Raw genomic sequence first — 14,859 nt, forward strand, 5'->3', positions numbered from 1 at the left:
GGCATGATGGGGGTAGTAGAGGGGCATGATGGGGGTAGTAGATGGGCATGATGGGGGTAGTAGATGCCAGCTCACCTTTGTTACACTGGCACTGTGTGATCCTGGCTTTGTGTAGGTCTCATTAATTGTATAATAACCTTCTGTATGTGGCATTGATGATGGAGATCAGGGCCTCCTCTCCTGGCTTGTATGTCACATTAGTAGGGGTCACATACTCATGATTTTATAAATATATATATATATGCACCCCATATGTATATGTGACTACCCGTATATAGGAGCCTGACTGTTCTTTGTCACATCCAGCTTCCTGTTATTGTTCTGGTAGCAGGATTTGGCCTAGTGACGTCCTAGGTGCTCTCTACCTGATCAGAGGCCACTTCACAGTCTGGTCACGGTGCAGCTGCTGCTGAGCCTGGCCAGTGTGTGTGGCACAGTTCCCCAACCAGGGTGCCTCCAGCTGTTGCAAAACTACAACTCCCAGCATGCTCGGACAGCCGTTGGCTGTCCGGGCATGCTGGGAGTTGTAGTTTTGCAACAGCTGGAGGCACCCTGATTGGGGAACACTGGTCTATGGAGGCATAAAATGCCCCTTACCAGCACTGATCTACTCCCCTGTGGGGCTGATTAGAGTGGGGTTGGTTGTTAGGATGGGGTACAACAAATGGAGCTGCCAGGGCCTGGCTAAGGAGGCTGCAGCCCAGGCGATGAGGACAAAGCTCTGCATCTTCCAGAGTTTTTTTCTTTTTTTTTCTTTGGAAGGAATGGTGCACTGAGACAGCAGCCGATAAGGGCAAGCCGAGGAGTCACAGAGAGGTCAGGGTCACCGTGCTGGGGAGTTTAAAGGACAAGTGTTCTCGGGCAGCAAAACATCCCTGCCAGGAGACAATATGGCTGAATAATAACATTAGTCATATTGCATCAGAAGGGGGGAGTCTGGTTTCATCGGGCCCAATGCAGAAAATGAGAAATAGGGTCACATGCACCGCACGTGGGAATACACTGTGTCCAGGATTTTTAGTGTATGATAGGAGTATTTGATTTTATTCTGGGACAATGTAAAGTTTAAATAGAAAGGAGCACATGAGTGTGTGATATACAAAAAAAAAAAAAATATATACACACACACATACATATACACGTGCGCAGTAATATGCATATATTTTGTTTGAAGGAATGTGCTGAAAATTTGTATGTGTAACCCATTTTTGTTTTTTTATATACAGAAAATAAAATCCTAAAAGCACTGCCCACCCCTATCCCTCACAGTTAGATCACAAGGGGAACCTTACCGCCTCCCCTTCCATGTAGTCACCTGTAATCTGTAAGGGAACCTAGCAGTGTTTAATGTTCCTGCAGCGCCATCACAGGAGACAAAGCATTAGCTGTCTGTGTAATACAGGATATATATATATATATATATATATATATATATATATATATATATAAATTAATTTTTTATTTTTTTGATATAAGCATGCGGTTATATGTAGTTCTTATGATGTGTGTGTAAAATATATATACACATCTAACTTGAGGGCAGTGTTTCCCAACCTGCGACTGTCCAGCTGTTGCAAACTACAATTCCCATCATGACCTGCAGTTGTCTCAGCTGTCCAGACTTCATGGGAGTTGTAGTTTTGCAGCAGTATGGGAACACTGCTTAGGGTAAAGAGATTTCTTTGAGTGTCCAAAGTAATCTGAAAAGGTCTATCAGAAAACCATGGCGAGGGGATTTATCAAAACCTTTGTAGGGGAGAGGGGAGCAGTTGCCCATAGCAACCAATCACCTTGCTTCACATATATAACATTCTGGTTGCTATGGGCAGCTGCACCAGTCTTCATCTACACAGGTCTTCATAAATCACACATATATATATATATATATATATATATATATATATATATATATGTATGTATACATATAATGCGCTTTGCAGAAATATTCCTATTCTTGAATGCACCCTTAGGGTACGTTCCCACATGCTGTATTTTGCTGCATATTTTGCTACCCATTGACTTCAATTGAAAAAGAGAATATACAGCAGCAAAATACAGCAAGTGGGGATGTACCCTTAAAGGGTTACTCCGTGGAAAACTTTTATTTATTTATTTTAAATCAACTGGTGCCAGAAAGTTACAGATTTGTAAATTACTTCTATTAAAAAATCTTAATATTTCCAGTACTTTTTAGGGTCTGTATACTACAGAGGAAATGCTTTTCTGACATCACAACCACAGTGCTCTCTGCTGACATCTCTGTCCATTTTAGGAACTGTCCAGAGCAGCATATGTTTGCTATGCGGATTTTCTTCAGCTCTGGACAGTTCTTAAAATGGACAGAGATGTCAGCACAGAGCACTGTGGTCATGATGTCAACAGAGAGCTCTGTGTTCCAAAAAAGAAAACAAGTACTGGAAGGATTAAGATTTTTTTTACATTTTACATTTCCTCTGTAGTATACAGACCCTAAAAAGTACTGGAAATATTAAGATTTTTTTAATAGAAGTAATTTACAAATCTGTTTAACTTTCTGGCACCAGTTGATTAAAAAAATAAAAATAAAAAATAAAAGTTTTCCACGGGAGTACCCCTTTAATTAAGCTATTTTCAGATGGCAGAATTTCCACCATGTTCACAGTGCAGCATAATCCCATTGAAAGCAATGGGACTCTGCTGCAACGGAATTTCCGCCATGTGAACAGACCCTTACAAGTTTTGAAGCTCTCTATTGTGCCCAATAACCCATTCCTAATCTTCTAGCTGTGAGGTCCTACTAGGTCAGTGTTTCCCAACCAGGGAGCCTCCAGATGTTGCAAAACTAAAACTTCTAGCCTGCCTGGACAGCCTTTGGCAATCCAGGTGTTCTGGGAGTTGTGGTTTTGCAACACCTGGGGGCACCCTGGTTGGGAAACGCTGTACTAGGTTATATTGTGGTAGATTTTGTATGTGCTAGAACAGGTGAAGGCACACTGGTTGGGAAACACTATCGAAAAACTATGACTCCTAGCATGCTGGTAGTTAAAGTTTTGCAGCAGCTGGAGGCACACTGGTTAGGAAACACTGATAATCTGGATGGAGGTGATATTTTTACTTCCCAGGACAGGTTAGAAAATGAAAGCAATACTGTGATTGGCTTCTCATTATTCCTTTCTCTTCTGTGACCAATCAGAGCACATGGCAGTGTGCAATGTAGAAGCTGCAATTTGATTGGCTGCTATGGGGACATGGTCTTCTTTTTATCTGCAAGGAAGGTTCTGGTGTGAGGTAACATTTTGTGAAAGAGAAATTCTTTCAGTTTCTTCACAACATTTATATGAACAGGTAAGTTCACACTGTGCACAATGGCGGTGTGAACTAAGCCTTGCACAACACAGAACAGGCAGCGTGAGGAGAATTCTCTGAGGTAAGTTGGGACAGTTTTTACCTCAGGTAATCCTTGGTATGGAACAGTGGGTTCCAAACTGTGGGCCTCCAGATGTTGCAAAACTACAACTCCCAGCCTGCCCGGACAGCCGTTGGCTGTCCGGGCATGCTAGGAGTTGTAGTTTTGCAACATCTGGAGGTCCACACTTTGGAGTCCACTGGTATAGAATCTGCTGCACAGTGAAGTAAACGGGGGCCCTGGACGGACACCTCACCTTTTTTTGTTTTTTTTTGTTTTGTTTTTGTGTATAATATGCATTTCTAGCATATTCTGTCCGCCCATGTTCACACGCGTTATCTGATCATTTCAGGAACCGCTTTGCGACCGACCACAAGTCGTGACCGCACCGCAGACCTAATGACCCAATCTGTCAGCATTGTAGGGACCATGGGGGAGATTTATCAAAACCTATAGAGAGAGAGAAGTAGAACAGTTGCCCATAGCAACCAATCAGATTGCCTCTTTAAAAATTAAAAAAAGCGATTTGATTGGGGCAACTCAGCAACTTTTCCTCTGTGCCAGTTTTGATAAATCTCCCCCCATGTCCATACAGGAATTTAAAGAGAATCTGACAGCTATTTCACCTGCACTAAACCCAATGTACTGGGTTATAGCGCAGGTAAATAGTAGTAAAATTAGGGGGTCATGTGCTTCCTGCCTTCTGGCCGTTCCAGTCGCGTTGCGCTTCAGCGCGCAATGGAAGCGGGGAGCCAGTTTACCCAGCTTCTCTGCCTCATCAATGTTCCACCCCCTTCCATGAGAGCCTGTGGGAAGGGGGACGGGCTGGGGGTGGAATAATGATGAGGCAGGGGAACTGGGCAAGCCTGCTCCCTGCCTCCATTGGGCGTTAGAGCGCAATAGCAATGAGCTCCAGCCTGAATGGCCAGTAGTCAGAAAGTAAGTGGTCCCTCATTTTTATAGCTATAACCCAGTATATTGGGTTTAGTGTGGGTGAAATGGCTGTCAGATTCCCATGAAGCGCAGCCACACAGAAAGGAGCGATATTCCACTTTTTCGTGTGATTCACTACCTCCCATTGAAGTCAGCAGCAGATGGTTTTTGTAAAATGAAACTACATAGTTTTTTACCATCAGAAATTATGCAGTTAATGCCCTTGGGAACATAACGTAAGGGGGTGCATTAACAGGTACTCCCTAATCCCCTATGGGAAATCCGCAAAAGATTATGTATGTGTGAATGGATACTAAGGGTACCTTACACATGCGGATTTAATTGCGTGTTTAAGCCGTGGCAGAATTTCCGCAGGTGATTACATTGAAGAAATTTCACCGCAGCTCAAAATCAGCTGTGGCACATTTCCTTTTCTTTTTCTCTTTTAGGGTGCATTTTAACCCCTAAAGGACTCCGCCCATTTGGGTTTTAAGGACTCAGACGATTTTATTTTTACGTTTTCGTTTTTTTCCTCCTCGCCTTCTAAAAACATGATTTTTATATTTTCATCCACAGACTAGTATGGGGCTTGTTTTTTGCGTGACCAGTTGTCCATTGTAATGACATCACTCACTTTACTATAAAATGTATGGCGCAACAAAAAAATAGCATTTGTATAGTAAAGTGGACAGTACCTGTATGCACTGGTCCAGTTTATGGGGTTTAAATCGTTCCCACGAGCAGAGAACGGGTTAAACCAGGTGGGTCCCGGTTGCTACAGGCAGCCAGGACCCACGTCTAATGTGGGCATCGCCGATCAAGCCGATGCCCGGCATTAACCCTTTAGACTCACCTGCCTCCTCCTCTGTTCGGCGATCTGCTGCTCCAAGCATCGATCTGCTGCTCCCACGATCTGCTGCTCCAAGCATCGAGAACACTGATCAATGCTATGCTATGTTGTAGCCCCTTGTGGGGGCTTAAAAAAGTTAATAAAAGTGAATTAACCCCTTCCCTATTAAGAATTTAAATGACCCCCCCCCCCTTCCCATTTTTTTTTAAATAATGTAATAAATAAAAAAAAAATCATCCTATGTGGTACCGCCTCGTGCGTAAATGTAAATTTTGGTGCATGTGGTTATAATTTTTTTTTTAAGTACCGTATATACTCGAGTATAAGCCGAGTTTTTCAGCACGATTTTTCGTGCTGAAAACACCCCCCTCGGCTTATACTCGAGTGAACTCCCCCACCCGCAGTGGTCTTCAACCTGCGGACCTCCAGAGGTTTCAAAACTACAACTCCCAGCAAGCCCGGGCAGCCATCGGCTGTCCGGGCTTGCTGGGAGTTGTAGTTTTGAAACCTCCGGAGGTCCGCAGGTTGAAGACCACTGCGGCCTTCAACATCATCCAGCCCCCTCTCACCCCCTTTAGTTCTGAGTACTCACCTCCGCTCGGCGCTGGTCCGGTCCTGCAGGACTGTCCGGTGAGGAGGTGGTCCGGTGGGATAGTGTTCCGGGCTGCTATCTTCACCGGGGAGGCCTCTTCTAAGCGCTTCGGGCCCGGCCTCAGAATAGTCACGTTGCCGTGACAACGACGCAGAGGTGCGTCATTTGCGTCATTGTCAAGGCAACGCCTCTATTCCGGGCCGGAAGCGCGGAGAAGAGGCGCCCCCGGTGAAGATAGCAGCCCGGACCACCTCCCCACCGGACCACCTCCTCACCGGACAGCCCTGCAGGACCGGACCAGCGCCGAGCGGAGGTGAGTACTCAGAACTAAAGGGGGTGAGAGGGGGCTGGATGATGTTGAAGGCCGCAGTGGTCTTCAACCTGCGGACCTCCGGAGGTTTCAAAACTACAACTCCCAGCAAGCCCGGACAGCCGATGGCTGCCCGGGCTTGCTGGGAGTTGTAGTTTTGAAACCTCTGGAGGTCCGCAGGTTGAAGACCACTGAGGGCGAATGATGAGAAGAGGATGATGAAGGGGGGGGGGTGGGGATGATGAAGGGGGGTGGGGATGATTACAAGGGGATGATGAAGGGGGGATGTGTGGGATGATAAGGGGATGATGAAGGGGGGATGTGTGGGATGATAAGGGGATGATGAAGGGGGGATGTGCGGGATGATAAGGGGATGATGAAGGGGGGATGTGTGGGATGATAAGGGGATGATGAAGGGGGGATGTGTGGGATGATAAGGGGATGATGAAGGGGGGATGTGTGGGATGATGACAAGGGGATGATGAAGGGGGATGTGTGGGATGATAAGGGGATGATGAAGGGGGGGATGTGTGGGATGATAAGGGGATGATGAAGGGGGGATGTGTGGGATGATAAGGGGATGATGAAGGGGGGATGTGTGGGATGATGACAAGGGGATGATGAAGGGGGATGTGTGGGATGATAAGGGGATGATGAAGGGGGGGATGTGTGGGATGATGACAAGGGGATGATGATGAGGATGTTAATGACGGGTCTGGATGATGACAGGGGGGGATGATGTATTTCCCACCCTAGGCTTATACTCGAGTCAATAACTTTTCCTGGGATTTTGGGTTGAAATTAGGGGTCTCGGCTTATACTCGGGTCGGCTTATACTCGAGTATATACGGTAGTTAGAATAAAACAAAACCTACATAAATTGGGTATCCTTGTGACCGTATGGACCTACAGAATAAAGATATGGTGTCATTTTTACCAAAAATTGCACTGGGTAGAAACGGAACCCCCCAAAATTTATATAATTGGTTTATTTTTTTATTTTTTTATTTTTTTTTTATTTCACTGCACAAATATATATATATTTTGTTTTTTTGAAGTAGATTTTGTTAAAAAATGATTGTCATTACAAAGCACAATTGGTGGTGCAAAAAACAAGCCCTTAGATAGGTCTGTAGGTGAAAAATTGAAAGCGGTATGATTTTTAGAAGGGGTGGAAAAAAAAAAGTGCAAGAATGAAAATTGGCCAATTTTATTTTTGCGTTTTCGTTTTTTCCTCCTCGCCTTCTAAAATCCATAACTCTTTTATATTTCCATGTACAGACCCATATAAGGGCTTGTTTTTTGCATGACCAATTGTACTTTGTAATGAAACCTCTCATTTTACCATAAAATGTACGGCGAACTCTCCCACAGGCTTGCATTGAGGGGCAGAGAGCGCTGTGGTCAGACAGAAAGGAAATTCAAAAAGAAAAGAACTTCCTGTGGTGAATACAGCAGCTAAGTACTGGAAGGATTAATATTTTTAAATAGAAGAAATTTACAAATCTGTTTTAAAGGACAACTGTAGTGATACACATTTATATATGCCCGGGCCCGGGCCTCAAAAATAAACTCATACATACCTTCCTACGAGTCCCCGTTGGTCCGGCAGTGCTGACGTCATTCCACTTCCTGGGGACGGGGATGCCGCAGAGCCTTCGGCGTATCAACGGCCTTAGCGATGTCCAAATTATTTAGCTATTAAAAATATAAAAAAGAAAACTTTCAGCTTTTATTTCCAGGTGAATCTTGAGACATAACAGCCGGTACCTGAGGAGTTGCAGCTTTCTTTTTCCTTTAGATAATGTTACCCTTAGTCAGAGGCACTCTGTAAAATGAAAACTCTGTCTGTATTGGGCAATTCTTCCACTTATCTTTTGCGCTGTGATAATGTGTTTTAGATTGAGCTAAAGAATAAAACCCTCTTCTTTGACAATGCATTATTTTGGTTGTGTATGCAGCATTAACCTGTGTGACTCATATCTTTTTACAGTAATGTATAGTAGTTTTAATACCTATAGGAAACCAGTTTGTGCTTGCTTGATAGCTGGGCTACCCAATGAAGATGGTAAGGCAGAGTTTCCCAACCAGGATGCCTCCAGTTGTTGCAAAACTACAACTCCCAGCATGCCCAGACAGCCAAAGGGCAGTGTTTCCCAACCGGGATGCCTCCAGCTGTTGCAAAACTACAACTCCCAGCGTGCCCAGACAGCCAAAGGGCAGTGTTTCCCAACCAGGGTGCCTCCAGCTGTTGCAAAAATACAACTCCCAGCATGCCTAGACAGCCAAAGGGCAGTGTTTCCCAACCGGGATGCCTCCAGCTGTTGCAAAACTACAACTCCCAGCCTGCCCGGACAGCCAAAGGGAAGTGTTTCCCAACTAGGGTGCCTCCAGCTGTTGCAAAACTACAACTCCCATAATGCCCGGACAGCCAAAGGGCAGTGTTTTTCCACCAGGGTGCCTCCAGCTGTTGCAAAACTACAACTCCCAGCATGCCCGGACAGCCAAAGGGCAGTGTTTTTCAACCAGAGTGCCTCCAGCTATTGCAAAACTACAACTCCCATTACGCTCGGACAGCCAAAGGGCAGTGTTTCTCAACCAGGGTGCCTCCAGCTGTTGCAAAACTACAACTCCCAGCATGCCCGGACAGCCAACGGCTGTCCGGGCATGCTGGGAGTTGTAGTTTTGCAACAGCTGGAGGCACCCTGGTTGAAAAACACTGGTAACTCATTTGGCAGGTGTCCCTGCTTATGGGACTGTGAGTAGTACGTCTCATTAGAAGTGCTTTTCAGTCCCACAGAGTAAATTAGACAAACGCACTCTCTTTTACATTCTATTCCTGTATGTAAAGTTCTCAAGGGAGTTTTTCCCAATGGCTTGTTTTACAGTCACAGGGTTTATTCCATATTAATGCCAGACATGCACAGAAGAAATTCTGCAAATAGCCCTTCCTTGGTAATAGTGTTGTTATTGTGGATTCCACTCTGTAAATCTGCAGAAATGTACTGTACAAGGGGAGGAGAGTTCACAACCTCATACACGTGTATTGGAAGAATGCTGCAGGTTTTCATATCCCTGCTCGTTCTATTGTGGAAATATCTATAGTCAGGTTTGCTGTGAATTCCGCAGTCATTATGGGGGAGATCTATCAAAACCTGTCCAGAGGAAACATTTGCTGAGTTGCCCATAGCAACCAATCAGATCTCTTCTTTCATTTTTGAAAAAGGCCTTTGAAAAATAAAACAATCAATCTGATTCCTATGGGAAACTCAGCAACTTCTCTCTGGACAGGTTTTAATAAATCTCCCCTTTTTATTCTTCTGTGTTGATCTAATCTGCACCTGTACTATGAGGGTGCGTTCACACGGGGGTATTTGTCAGCGGATCCGCAGCTGCGGATCCGCTGACAAATATGCCCGTGTGAACGCACCCTGAGGCGATCAGTGTTGTGTATTTTTTATTTATTTTTTTTTATTTTTTTTGGTGTTCTCAATATACATAGCATGGTTCTTAGGCTAAATTCCCATGGGGCAAAAATCCTTTTGAGGGTGCGTTCACATGCTCTTAGTTTTTGCGGGTTTTCCGCTGCATATATGAAAGGGGCGGGCTCTTCTCGGCTGTCCATAGCAGATTGTCCGTGGTGGAATTTACGCTGCGGAAAATCCGCCGCAGTCCCTATTGACTTCAATGGGGCTTGTGGCGGATTTTCTGCAGCGTAAATTCCTCCGTGGAAAATCTGCTCCGGATAGCCGAGTAGAGCCCCCACCCTTTCAAATACGCAGCGGAAAACCCGCAAAAACAAAGAGCCTGTGAACGCACCTTTAATACTACAGATTTGTGCGAATAAAAAGTGCAGTAGATCTTTTTAGGCAGGAGGATCAGAGTACTGATGATTCATCCACATACTGCAGACTTTTTCTATGTGAAAATTGAGCATACTTTGAAATCCACAATAGAATAAGTATGCGGCCGATCCCAAGGTCCACCTCCTTGCCACTGTCTGTCTACTAGTTTTTTTTTTTTTTTTTCTTAAAAGAAATTTGTCATCAGTAAATTACTTATTGTTTAAATTACGCTTTAAGTTAAAGGGGTACTCCGGCCCCAAGACATCATATCGGGGATAAGATTTCTGATCGCTGGGGACCCCCGCAATCCAGCATACAGAGCCTCCCTGTCACGCCCCCTCCCACAGACATGCATTGAAGGGGAGGGGCCGTGATGTCACGAGGGGGCAGAGTCGTGACGTCATGATAATCCGTCCCCGTGGTCGGGAGGCAAAAGACTGCGACCCTCCAGCACTCCTGGCAGTATTTACAGGTGGGTGCTGCATGCTAGATTGCGGGGGTCCCCAGCGGCGGGACCTCTGCGATCATACATCTTATCCCCTATCCTTTGATGTCCTGGCCGGAGTACCCCCTTTTATTGGTTTTCACGTGTGTTTCTCTGACCCCTTTTACTCTCTAGATTAGCATTTCCCTAAACAGTGTGCCTTCAGATGGCAGTCAGGGCATGCTGAGTGTTGTAGTTTTACAACAGCAAGAGGCACACTGGTTGGGAAACTCAGAGCTATATTTTAACCCCTTGACGACCACAGACGTAAATGTACGTCCTGGTGTGGCGGTACTTCGCACACCAGGACGTCCATTTACGTCCTGTACATGACCACGATGATCGGGTCATGTGCGGCAAGTCCTGGCTGCTGATAGCAGCCAGGGACCCGCCGTTAATGGCCGACATCCGCGATCACGCGGATGTCTGACATTAACCCCTCAGATGCTGTGATCAATACAGATCACGGCAATGCAGCCATATTTTATGCTGATCTGATTGCCTTGGCACGGCCGCGGGGATCAGATCAGCTATCATGGCGGACGGAGGTCCCCTCACCTGCCTCTGCCGCCTTCCCAGCTGAGAGAGCAGACCAGAGCAGAAGATAGCCGATAACACTGATGAGTGCTATTCCCTATGCATAGCACTGAACAGTATTAACAATCAACTGATTGCTATAAACAGTCGCCTATGGGGACTATTAAAGTGTAAAAAAAAAAAAAGTTAAAAGTTTAAAAATCCCACTCCCCCAATAAAAATGTAAAATGTCCCCTGTTCCCATTTTACCCCCAGAAAGTGTAAACAAAATTAAAAAAACAATTTTTGGTTTTGCTGCGGGTGTAAATGTCCAAACTATTAAAATATAATGTGAATGATCCCGTACGTTGAACGTAAAAAAAAGGCCACAATTGCTGCTTTTTTGTTACATTTTATTAGAGAAATATTTTTAAAAATGTTTTTATATACGCAAATATGGTATCAATATCACGGCGCAAAAAAATTTGCCCTAATACCGCCGCTTATTTGGAAAAATGAAAAAGCTAGGTCGTCAAAATAGACGAATTTTAAACATACTAATGGTTAATAGGTTTGCAATTTTTTATTTTTTTTGCCCAACAGTAATAGAAAAATATGTAGTCATGGGTATCATTTTAATCGAATTGACCCACAGAATAAGGAACACTTGTCATCTTTACCTTAAATTGTACAGCATGAAAATGAAACCTTCCAAAATGTTTTATTTCCCCACATAAATAGTATTTTTTTGGGTTGCACCATACATTTTATGGTAAAATGAGTGATGTCATTACAAAGGACAACTGGGCGCACAAAAAAACAGCCCTCATACTAGTCTGTGGAGGAAAATATAAGAGTTACGATTTTTAGAAGGAAAGGAGGTAAAAATGAAAATGCTAAAATTGGCCTGGTCCTTTAGGTAAAAATGGGCTTGGTCCTTAAGGGGAAAGAACTGATGAACTTTCTGGTTCATCTCCTCATAGAGAGAACAGTAATGTTTGGCTGTGTCGAATGTTCAAGTGTATGGGTAGGTTGGGAGGGGTAACTCTCAATAACTAACATGGCCACCTTTACTGGGGAGGGAAGATTCCAGTTACATAGGTAAGGCTGGGTTCACACCACATTTTTGCAATACAGTTCTTGTATACATTTTCAACTTGAAAACCGCACAGAACCGTATTAAAAACCGTATGCCAAGATATAAATCCGGTTGTGTCCGTTTTGCATCCTATTCGGTTTCGTCAGTTTTTTTTTTTTTTCCCTATACCCAAAACCGTAGCCTACCTTGGTTTTTGGTCTGGGTGAAAAAACGTATTAAAACGTATACTTAAAAAAAAAAAAAAAATGTAAACATGGTCTTCAATGGGAACCGTACAGAACCGTATGTGTGTACGGTTCCATATGGTTTTTGACTTAGCACAGTTTTTTTCATTAGAATTTCAATCAAACAAGTGAAACTATTCATAATAGAGTGAAAAGTTAAAAACATAAGTTTTTTTTTTCTTTGAAAAATGATGTCCGGTTGCATCTGTTTTTTTAACAGTATATAGATTAAAACTTGTACACACGTTTTGATACAGTTTGGGCTGCATTCACATCTCTGTTTGCAATACGGTTTCCATGTCAGGTTTTGTAAAAAAAAAATAAAAAAAGGCTCAAAACCGGACTGAACCGTATATGTGTACAACCGCATATAACTCTGTACGCTTTTAAACCTTATACTGTTTCAAAACGGATGTCCGGTTGCGTACGGCTTAATATGTTTTTTTGAAGGAAAAAAAACTGATACGTTTTAAGTTTTTATGTTTGTACTTAAAGTTCTTCTTCTATTTGTGGGAAGAACTTTCGGCATGCACTGCTCATGTGCAAACTACAAAACCGTATTGTGCAAACTGGATGGAACCATACGCACATAGGGTTCTGTATGGTTCCCATTGACCATTTTAAAAAAAAACATATACTGGTTGTATCCGGTTTTTCACCCGGACATAAAACCATAGTAGACTATGGTTTTGTGTTCAGGGGGAAGAAAACGGATAAAAACGTAAATGGTGCAAAACGTACACAACCGGATGCCACGTTTGGCACATGGTTTTCAATGACATGTCTATACATACAGTTGGCAATACTGTTCCATACGGTTTTTACACTGAAACAGGATACGGGAACCGTATTGCAAAAACGAGATGTGAATGCAGCCTTAGTCGGGTTTTGAGCAATCCGTTTTTTATGAAAACCTGATACGGGAACTGTATTGCAAAAACGTGGCGTGACCCCACTGTAAGTAAAGGCATGTGAACTGTCTTGTAGACTTCTTGCATTGCTATCAAAGATGAATTCCTCCTCTCTGCAGGATTTCTACAAGACTTTGGCCCAGATTTATTAAGCTGGGTCGACACTTGCGTAGCAATCATTTGGCGCTAGGACTGCATAGACATTGCTGTCCACTGACAATGCAATTTAGCTTTCACTTTACACCACTCGTTGGGATATGAAAGCTGAGCTGTGATTGGATTCTGTGGGCAAAATCCGTTTTCTCTCACGCGCTCTGATAAATCTGGGCCAATGTTTTATGAACATGCAAAAAACCCTGCACCTTGTCCTGTTTACGTCTCTCATTCATGTCTAGCTTTGTGTTCCTTTTATATAGACTGTGCATTGATAGAAGTGTCATACTAATAGTGTTAAATGTCTACAGCCCAGTGTTTGGTCTCATTATTCAGAGGCTACACAAGAAAGATTACACCGTCCTTACCTTCAGGAGTGGTGTATAATACCAGTAAGTAAATGCTGTTTAGATACTCGGCTATCTGATTGTCCCTCCTGCTAGTCCTTACATTCTCTATAGCAGTATTTCCCAACCAGTGTGCCTCCAGCTGTTGCAAAACAACAGCTCCCCGCATGCCTGGACAGTAGGGATGTAAGAAAAAAATCGATTTGCGCGATTATCGCGATTTTTTGTTCCGCGATACTGAATCGATTTTAAAATTCTGAGAATCGATTTTTTTTTTTTATAAATTATTATAATTTAACATTTACTGTATTTCACTCACTGAGTCACAGTCCTATTTGTCTGTCTTATTTTTTTTATAACACTTAAACTCCTGACCACTAGTTGGCAGTGTACCTGTTATCAGCTCTGTCCCACTCGCAGGCTGCTACCGCGAGACTACAGACTCAGAACAAACAGGAAGGAGAACGTACGCACTCACAGGACAACTCTCGCGGTCTTTCTCAGCTAGAATAAGTTTTCCCAAGCTTTTAATAGGGAATATCGCGATATATCGTGATATATCGCCAACATGACAGTATCGCGATATATTGCGATATATCGAATCGCCACCCTGGTATCGCGATTCGAATCGCCAAATTATTGGCGATTCACACCCCTACTGGACAGCCAAAGTGTTTCTCTCCAGTGCGCCTCCAGCTGTTACAAAACTACAACTCTCAGCATGCCCGGACAGCCTTTGGCTGTCCGGGCATGCTGGGAGTTGTAGTTTTGCAACAGCTGAGGGCACTCTGGTTGGGAATCACTGCTCTATAGGGTCACCATTTTCACTCCATTGCTGCATTGTAACACCTTAGGCCACGTTCAGACTTGATGGACATGCTAGAGATTATTATTATTGTATATTCTGCAATAAGATGAACCCAACCAAAAAAGTCTACTACAATACATATGAATAGTGGATTTGTGTGCTGCAGATAAGTAGACATGCTTTGGATTTTTAAATAACCTTGCAAATGTAGCACAGATCACAATGTGTAAATGTTTTTAAAAAAAATGTTGTTTTTTTTTTACTAATGTTGTTTTTCTAATATTCCAATTATTTTTTTCAATTTTTTTTTGTACATTATGGGGGCAGCCATAAATGTTTACAGCATTTAGTGTTCTGCTTTACTGCAAGCCCCATGGACCCAGATACAATGAACATCTCCAG

General features: G+C 43.5%; 1 protein-coding gene across 8 annotated transcripts in view; it reads left to right on the forward strand.

Moving 5' to 3' along the window:
• Positions 1-14,859, forward strand: part of TRIP12 (thyroid hormone receptor interactor 12) — a 132,207-nt gene that overhangs the window by 14,052 nt on the left and 103,296 nt on the right. The gene's annotated exons all lie outside the window — the stretch shown is intronic.

This window comes from Hyla sarda, chromosome 3 (genome assembly GCF_029499605.1).
Source record: "Hyla sarda isolate aHylSar1 chromosome 3, aHylSar1.hap1, whole genome shotgun sequence".
In the NCBI taxonomy this organism is placed as follows: Eukaryota; Metazoa; Chordata; class Amphibia; order Anura; family Hylidae; genus Hyla; species Hyla sarda.